Consider the following 8,141-nt stretch of genomic DNA (forward strand, 5'->3'; position numbering starts at 1 on the left):
GGTGACACGCACAACCCTCACAGTTTGGGATCGGACCAACACGCGCCATGACCTAATGACCGTCTCCACTTACATCACTTTTTGATAATCCGGACTTTAGCACCGGAATGGGCCCACAATCTTTTCTATTGTGGAGAGAGGCCAGAAGCCTTAGGCCTCTTATCTGTTAAAGGTGACATTATCCCCTTCTCGCAGCTCAGGGCCGTTTAGGGCCTCCCAGAAGCCGAACTCCTGCTCTACTAACAGGTGCGACATTGGGTTATGCATCCCGGCAATCGAACGCAGACGGCTAGGCTTCTTACCCCGTATGAATGGTGGCTCATCACACGGTATTCGGACAAGAAGCTGATTTCAGATATGTATAGGATGCTCTTGTCCTGATATACCCGCACGTATCATGAGGGGCACATGCGCTGGGAGAGGGATCTTTTTGTTGTAGTCTTAGCCCCAAGGAATGGGCGGTGCATGCCACAGAGCACGCCACACGGCAACACATGTAGGCCTTACTGAAACACTCACCAAGCTTCTCTACTACTGGTATTACGCCCAAGAGAGACTCCACCAAGCTGCCGGGATGCAGAGCCCTGACTGTTGGAGAGGGTGTGGGAAGAGGGGCACACTGGTTCACCTTCTATTGGATTGCGAACACCTCCGGACTTACTGGACGCAAATACTTGACGATGTTGACAAATACCTTGATACCAAGTGAGGCGGGTGGGGCAGAGCAACCACAAGTCCAGTCTGGTCCATGTGTAGTGTTGGGCAGAGTAGTGTGTAAACCCATGTGTCACTGGGTTGTGAGATCTCCATGCATCAATGAGATGAAATTTCTCGCAGATGTCCAGCACAACCTGCCGTGCCCGAGACTTGGAGGCAGCCACACTGGATGAACTATCAATGGAGCTGTCTAGGAGTAGATTGAAGTCCCCACCCAGCAGCAACCCACTTATGTACACCTGTACCAGCTTGGAATCTAGGTCATGGAAGAAGTCTGGGCTGTCAACATTTGGGGCGTACACACACACTAGAGTGACCATGTGGCCCATCAACTTACCAACCACAATGGTGTATCGTCCCTTTTGGTCAGTCAGGCAGCATGTTAAGAAGAAAGGGAGTCATTTATGAATGAGGATCTCAGTACCCGTGGCATAATTACTATAGTTAGAGAAAAAGCGGTGAGCCCCCCATCCCGTTGCAAAGAGGGCAGCGTCTGCTTTGGGCAAGTGAGCCTCCTGTAAGAAGGCTATGTCATTGTTATGATGCTGCAAATAATGTATCACATGTTTGCATTTTTTAGGGTTATTAGGCCCACGCACATTCCAGGTAATGAGCGAGAGAAGCGAATGATCAGATATTTCAGGGGCAGTGTCCATGTGCGTCATGTGTCAGAATAAAAAAGAGAGTTATGATGGCTGATAATAGGCAGATGTCATGATTGGAGCCGGTATTATGAGAACATTGAACTGTTGAGTAACTTCCCTACCCCCCACCCAAACTCGCGACCCATCTCGCAAGGCAAAGAACCCAACAATCATGCATCGAATGCATCCTGTAAGCAACCCATATGGAGAGACAAAAACCAGGACTAATGCATTACAATCTGTGAGAACGACAGTGTGCTACGCACCTTGGGGTGTGGCAACGCTTCAATAGTGTCCAGCAAATACAGAGTAATAGTGATGAACTATGCGTACTGCCCCAAACATTCTAATAGCAGAAATTTGAACCACAATATATACACAGCAAGCAAAAGTTATAGACAATTAGTACAACAGTTCAGGCCTGCCAGTCAGTCATTTGAGAAGAGCTCAACACTAGCAGCAGATCCACTAAGTAGGGGTGAAGGGGCTTGTCCAACCTCCCTCCATTGGCTGTCCGATTTCTTATAGGATCTGCAAAAAGCTTGAGCGTCAATAATATTGTCAAAGATTCGGTAACGCCAGTTGATGTCCACCCTTAAACAGGCCAGATATTACATTCCAAATCTAAGGCCCAGGTTCAGCACCGTCCCCTTGACTCCTGAAAACTTACAGCGAGCCTCCTGAAACATGAGGGTGAAGTCTGGGAATAGTGAGATCGCGGACCCCTGCCACATCATCTCACCTCTTTCCCTGGTGAGCCTCAGAGCGGTGTCCTAGTCCCAAAAGGGCATGACGTGAACTATTATAGGCCTGGGAGGGCAGCCGGGGTTGGGTCGAGGACCTAATGGTCAATGTGCCCTCTCCACCACAAATCCGGGGGTGAACTCCTCCTTCCCAAAGAGATCCACCAGCAAGGATTCCACAAAGGTATCCATTCTTCCGGTGTTGGTCGTCTCCGGAACACCAATAATACGGAGGTAGTTTCGGCGGCTGCGTGCTTCCAAGTCCCCATTCCTAATTGCAATGTCCTTTAGGATTTTTTCCATATGCTCAAGTCTCTTCGTTGATTGCGCAGATCCATCTTCCAGATCCGAAATCCGGCCTTCCGCTGTGTCCAAACGTCGGTTGTGGGTGTCTAACTTGGCACCCAGAGTATCCGAGCAGTTCTCCAACGTACCAAATCTGTTGTCCAAGGCCTTGAATCCTGCCCTGAGCTCTGCCAGTAGATCAGGGCCGGGAGCCGTCAGAATCAAAGCCGCTGATGAGACTTGGCCTCCCTCAGCCATGTCCACGCTGCAATCTTGTACACCGTCTGTGGCCACAGGGAACGAGAGAATCCTCTGCTTAGGATCCTTCTTGCTCATATCTAAGTGACCTAGTTGAGGTGAAGAATGTGTCACCAATGGCGCCAGCAGGTGTAGCACAGAGCGAGGGTGCATCGCAGCGGAGCCAAGGGTGAGATTGTTGGCCCACTACAAACAGCAACGCAGCAGCAAGGATCACCAGTAAGTAATTGTTAGTTCATATACAGCAGTGCTCAATTGCCTTCGGAGTTAGTTGGGCCGGACCAGACACCCAACGGTCAAGCCTGTGATGTTATGCCACTTCCGTAGTACTCCGGCCGAGGCTCGGGCAGGAGCAGCAAGTAGGCCGATCCCCAGTGACTGCAAGCTATGGGACTGAGGAGTGGGCCGGCCGTGATGGAAAACTAGGCCGCAGGCCAAAGGTGAGGACGTGGAGATCGCCCAGGCAGCTTAGTTGTAGAGTCGGAAGGGGGTCCAGCTCAATCGCACCCAAGCAGTTTGTCGTGCTGAGACTGGAAGGACCGCAGCGCTCCACTGTATGCCCCCCGTTAGCGATTGCAGCCAGATGGCCGTCTCCCTTTCTCTCTTGAGGACCCTGTCATATCTGAGGCCTCCGGGAGCGCCGCCAATGGAAATCAGTGCCCCTTCCCCTGCTGGAGCTGGTAATGGAGGGAGGCCCGCAGTAGACGCTGTAAGCGAGGAGGCGGAAGGGGGGGGCCGTATGCGCACTCACCACCGCCAAGGCTGTATTCAGGAACTCGTTCGCCGCCCTCGATGCAGGATACTGACGCGTCTCCGGGTCGTCAGCACTGGAGCTTCAGGAGGCCGCGCCGGAGGCCGTCGCTGTCTCCACTCCTCAAAGGCCTGAAACAACAGGTGATCTAGATGCGGACGGATTGCGGGACCGAAAGCAGGGCCATCGGTGCACCATACGTTGCGGAGCTCGAGGCAGGCATTGCAGCAGTTTGATGGGCCGTTATTACGGTGGCAGACAGGATCTTGCAGGGCTCCCACTCGGAGCTTCAAAGCCGCGCGGCCATCTTTGTCCGTGGCTAGGCCACGCCTCTCTCTTGTGCGTACCTTGATATTCTATGTATCAGACACTGTAGCCCAACCTTTGTTTGGCTTATCAAGATAACATTGCCTGCATATAACAGATATGATATATGCTTTCCTACTAGTTTTGGTGGATAGGCATTCACTTCATCCATCACGTGTGCTAGGTCCAATAGAAACAGATTAAAAAGCAATGGGGCTAAAACACACCTTGCTGTAGGCCCTTGGAAGTTGGAATTTCCTTACATACGTATGAACCCTCCCCTATCTGAACTCTAACCCAGGTTTTTGACTAGAGTAATTGGATCGATCTTAAAAGGAAAGGTGGAATTCCTTGCTCCTTCAACTTCTGCCAAAATAATTGCCTTTGAACACAATCAAAAGCTGCTTTAAAGTCTAAATAATCTCAGATACAATGATTGTTCTTTGGCAGCGTATTTATCCATTAATACTGATAACACCAATATATTTGTTGTGGTTTCTAGTGCTTGGATAAACCCAGTTTGATTATGAGGAATTATCTGTTTCTCCGTTGCCCATCTGGTTAATTTTGAGAGTAGGATTCCAGCAAATAATTTGGCTGCAGTATCCTGTAACGTAATTAATCGATGGTTACCAGGCTGTGCCCAATCTCCTTTTTTAAATGTTGGTGATATTAACGAACCTTGCCATGTTTCTGGTATTATTGATGTCTCAATAGTTCACCTTTGTGAGATTTTTCTGCCCAAAAAGCCGGATTTCTTTTATATAATGTGAATGGAATGCCATTGAGACCAGGGGCACCATTGTTTTGTTTTTGAATTAGTTTGCATACTTGACTGGGTGTTATGTCAATTTTGTAGTCAAAATCCTTTATTGGCATATTTATAGCCTTTACACTGTCATCCTTTTGGCTGATTTCACAGTTGAAGTTAAGGTGAGTTGTTAAAAATCTAATCCAGTCTTCTTCGCTTAATGTAGATTATACAGCTGTTACGGAGGGTCGTGATAAACCATTTGTCATTTTCCAAAAATTCATTGAGTTAGATTGTTTACTCATATACAGCACCTTAGCCCAAAGACCTTGTTTGCTTGGTTTTTTCATCCCAGATTAACCTCTGCAGGTTATGATAATATTTTTTTAATTCAAACGCAGAACCATATCATTTGGGGATTTTTTTTATCTGTCTCAAGGGTCTATTACGTGTTCCTCTCAGAATTTGGGTCGAGTGTAATAGCTTGATTTTATTTCTTGGGTCACCTTGTCTATTTTGCAACTTCTTATATTCGGCTTTAGACTCATATGTATTAACTAGTTTTTTTATGAAGCTTGCCCATCTTTCCATTACGGTCAAATATTCTTCTTAAAACATTTTTTACCCACATTTTGAGCCAGTTGTGAGTACATTCTTTGGGGTCTTCTTTCCAGTATAGTCTCCTATAATTACTTAGTTGTTTCCGTATGTCCAGGTACAGTTGCATATATTTTATGATGTGCATAATGCAGCTTTATAACAAGTATTTGCTGGCTGTGGTCACTGTCATTCCTTTTGTCCAAATGGAAGGATGACATTTTGTGAAAGATATTCAAAGACGCTATTGTATAATCAATTTTTGAGTTATTACTATGTGAATTAAATGTCCATGCTGGAGGTGTATCTTGTAAAAACCTCCCATTTACAATTCTTAATCCACGAGCTTCGATATCTTTAAAGAAAGTTAGTCTAATTTTACTTCATATGATACTAATTTTAGCCGGTAACATTTGTTGCGGAATTGGCCATAGATAATCCTGTTGTATGATTGAGTCATCTCTAAAATAGGGCACTAATAGATTTAGGTTAAAATCCCCTGAGATAATATATTCGATGAATGGATCCTCAATCATTTCCTACAGTAAGAAACTAGTAAGGATAGTACACATGTTCTCCCTTGAGCTTGCTGTAGGAAGTATATACAGGTTTATGAGTAGTAATGACTTTAATTTCTTGTTTTCCATGTACAGTAGTCTTAATATTAGCAAGTTATTATAATTTAAAGCCAGTTGTTCGTGCTTCATTTTCAGATCTATAGCTATTAATGTTGCTAAGCCCCCACTAGGGTGGCCATATTTATTTAGTTTAATTGCAGGCTCAAAGTATCCTTTATAGCCTTCCAACATTAGTGCGTATGTAGCCCAGGTTTCCTGAAAAAATATAATCTGGTAGTTGTCTAACATTGAAATTAGATATGCGTTTTTTTATTTTTGAACGTATCCCATTTATGTTCCAAGCACAGAGTTGTATAGATTCCCTGTGCTTATATATTTCCTCCTTTGGCCTTTTTGAGTTATAGTGTCAAGGTTGGGTTCTCCCATGGAGTGCCACTGTTATCCACCCTTCATTTAATCTGATTAGCATTTCTTTTTGGGATTTATTAGCTATTGGTGTTACTGCTTCATCCATTTTCCCTATAGGGTTTTTCAATATTGAGAACACCTGTTGAGTTGTATTTTCCTGTTGATACTTGAGGCTCTCATTTGAGATAAATGGACTTCAGTATGATGTCTGGTAAGACCTACTAATTTTTATTCCCCGGCTCAAGAACGTTTCTTTCTCATTTATGGGTACTTCCACTAGGTAGGCAGAATTCAAAGTTAACAATGGCTACTTGGCTACTTTCTTTATTTGAAAGAAATGCAATAGCTTCAATGTTTTCACTTGTGATTTTTTCTAAGGATGGGATTGCTTTAAAAAGATGTAGAATATTCCCTCAGTTTTATATATTATGTCTACCCCATAAACAGTATTCAGGATCAAATATGAGTTGGGTATTACCGTTGATTGTTGATTTCTTATTTCCACACTTTACACTGGTTGAATATTCTTCTTTTAGGAGATTCCAATGAATATTTATTGACTCCGTCGAGCCCTTTAGTATTGAATACATACTCTTATTTGGGTGGTTGGATTTTGATATTGTTTTGAACTTTGCCCTAGACTTTGATTTACATTTGGATATACTCGGATTGTTCTTTGTATCGGAAGCATTGGATAAGTTTCTTTTTCATGATTACTAAGTTCTTCAATTTTTATCTGAGTCCAGGAATGCTTTTGTATTTCAGCCTTTTCTAGAAGTACATCTGCTTTAGCAACTGACATCTTCTCTAGTGGTTTGTGATCTTCCAACAACACCACTTCTTTTTGAGTTTTCTTTATATGAATCCCTTCTGTGTCTAAAAACTGTGAATTCTGTCAATTGCAGGCATCACTATCCACTTTAGTAGGTTCCGGTCACGTTTTTCTCTTTCACCTTTATCAAAAAGTGGAAAGTACTTTGTGCTTTTTTGTTGGCTTGAATAGACATTTTTCCATATGGTTCTATATCCTGGTTTCCCAGTGTTTCAATATATTGCTTTGTACTAATTATTCTAGTCTCGTTATGTCCAATTTCTTGATGTTGAATGCTGTTATACGAGTTACGTTTAGCCTTGTTTCTTGCGTTCTGTAGCTTTTTCTTATTTTTGTTCGACAGATTAAAGAATGGAGAAGTTAATTGCCTGTCCCCCAGGTCCTCTGCGTTTTCGTCTATAGGCAATCCTATAGGTTTTTGAGGGTTGTTTGGCATCATCCCGTCTTGTTGTTGAACTTATATTATCCGTATTTGAGCTCATCCTTACTGGTGGCTCGTCTAATCCTTGGTCCTCCGTTCACTGGCCCCTCTCTTTTGGCCCCCCTCCCTCCCCAGTTCCCTCTGTTCGGACTTTGGGCATCAAGATCAGCAATGACCTATCCATGCATGCCCAAATTAGCTCTGTTGTGTCTTCTTGTTTTTCTTCCCTCCGCCTTATCCGTAAGATCTCCCGGTTCTTTTCTGTTGACGCCCTCAAAACCATCATCACGGCCCTGATCACATCCCGCCTGGATTATGGAAACGGCTTGTACGTAGGCATTCCTGCCTACGAGACTCGCCGTCTCCAAGCTATCCAAAACCAGGCGGCCCGCCTCATTCTTCATCTTCCTAAATCCTCCCACATCTCCCCGGCCCTTAAGACCCTCCATTGGCTTCCTGTTCATCTTAGGTCTCAGTTCAAACTTGCCTGTTTGGCCTTTCGGGCGCACTCTCGTTCTGCCCCGCTTTTCATTAACTCTTTAATCTCTTCCCATGCCCCCAGCCGCTCTCTTCGTTCTTCCTCTCTTTCCCTTCTTCACGTCCCACGCTTTCGCAAATCCCGCACCGGGGGCACCCGATTCTCTGTGCGGGCTCCTCAGATCTGGAATAATCTCCCTCTTTCTATTCGTTCTATCCCTATTTTTTCCCACTTTCGTAAAGCCCTCAAAACTTTTCTTTTTCTTCAGGCTTTCCCCGGCTAATTTCTTTGGGATCCTCTGTTGATACTGATATGCCCCTAGCGCCAGGAAGCCGCTTGGCCGCAGTGCGCTTTAGAAATCTCTTTTTCATT

Source organism: Lissotriton vulgaris, chromosome 11 (genome assembly GCF_964263255.1).
Source record: "Lissotriton vulgaris chromosome 11, aLisVul1.2, whole genome shotgun sequence".
NCBI lineage: Eukaryota > Metazoa > Chordata > Amphibia > Caudata > Salamandridae > Lissotriton > Lissotriton vulgaris.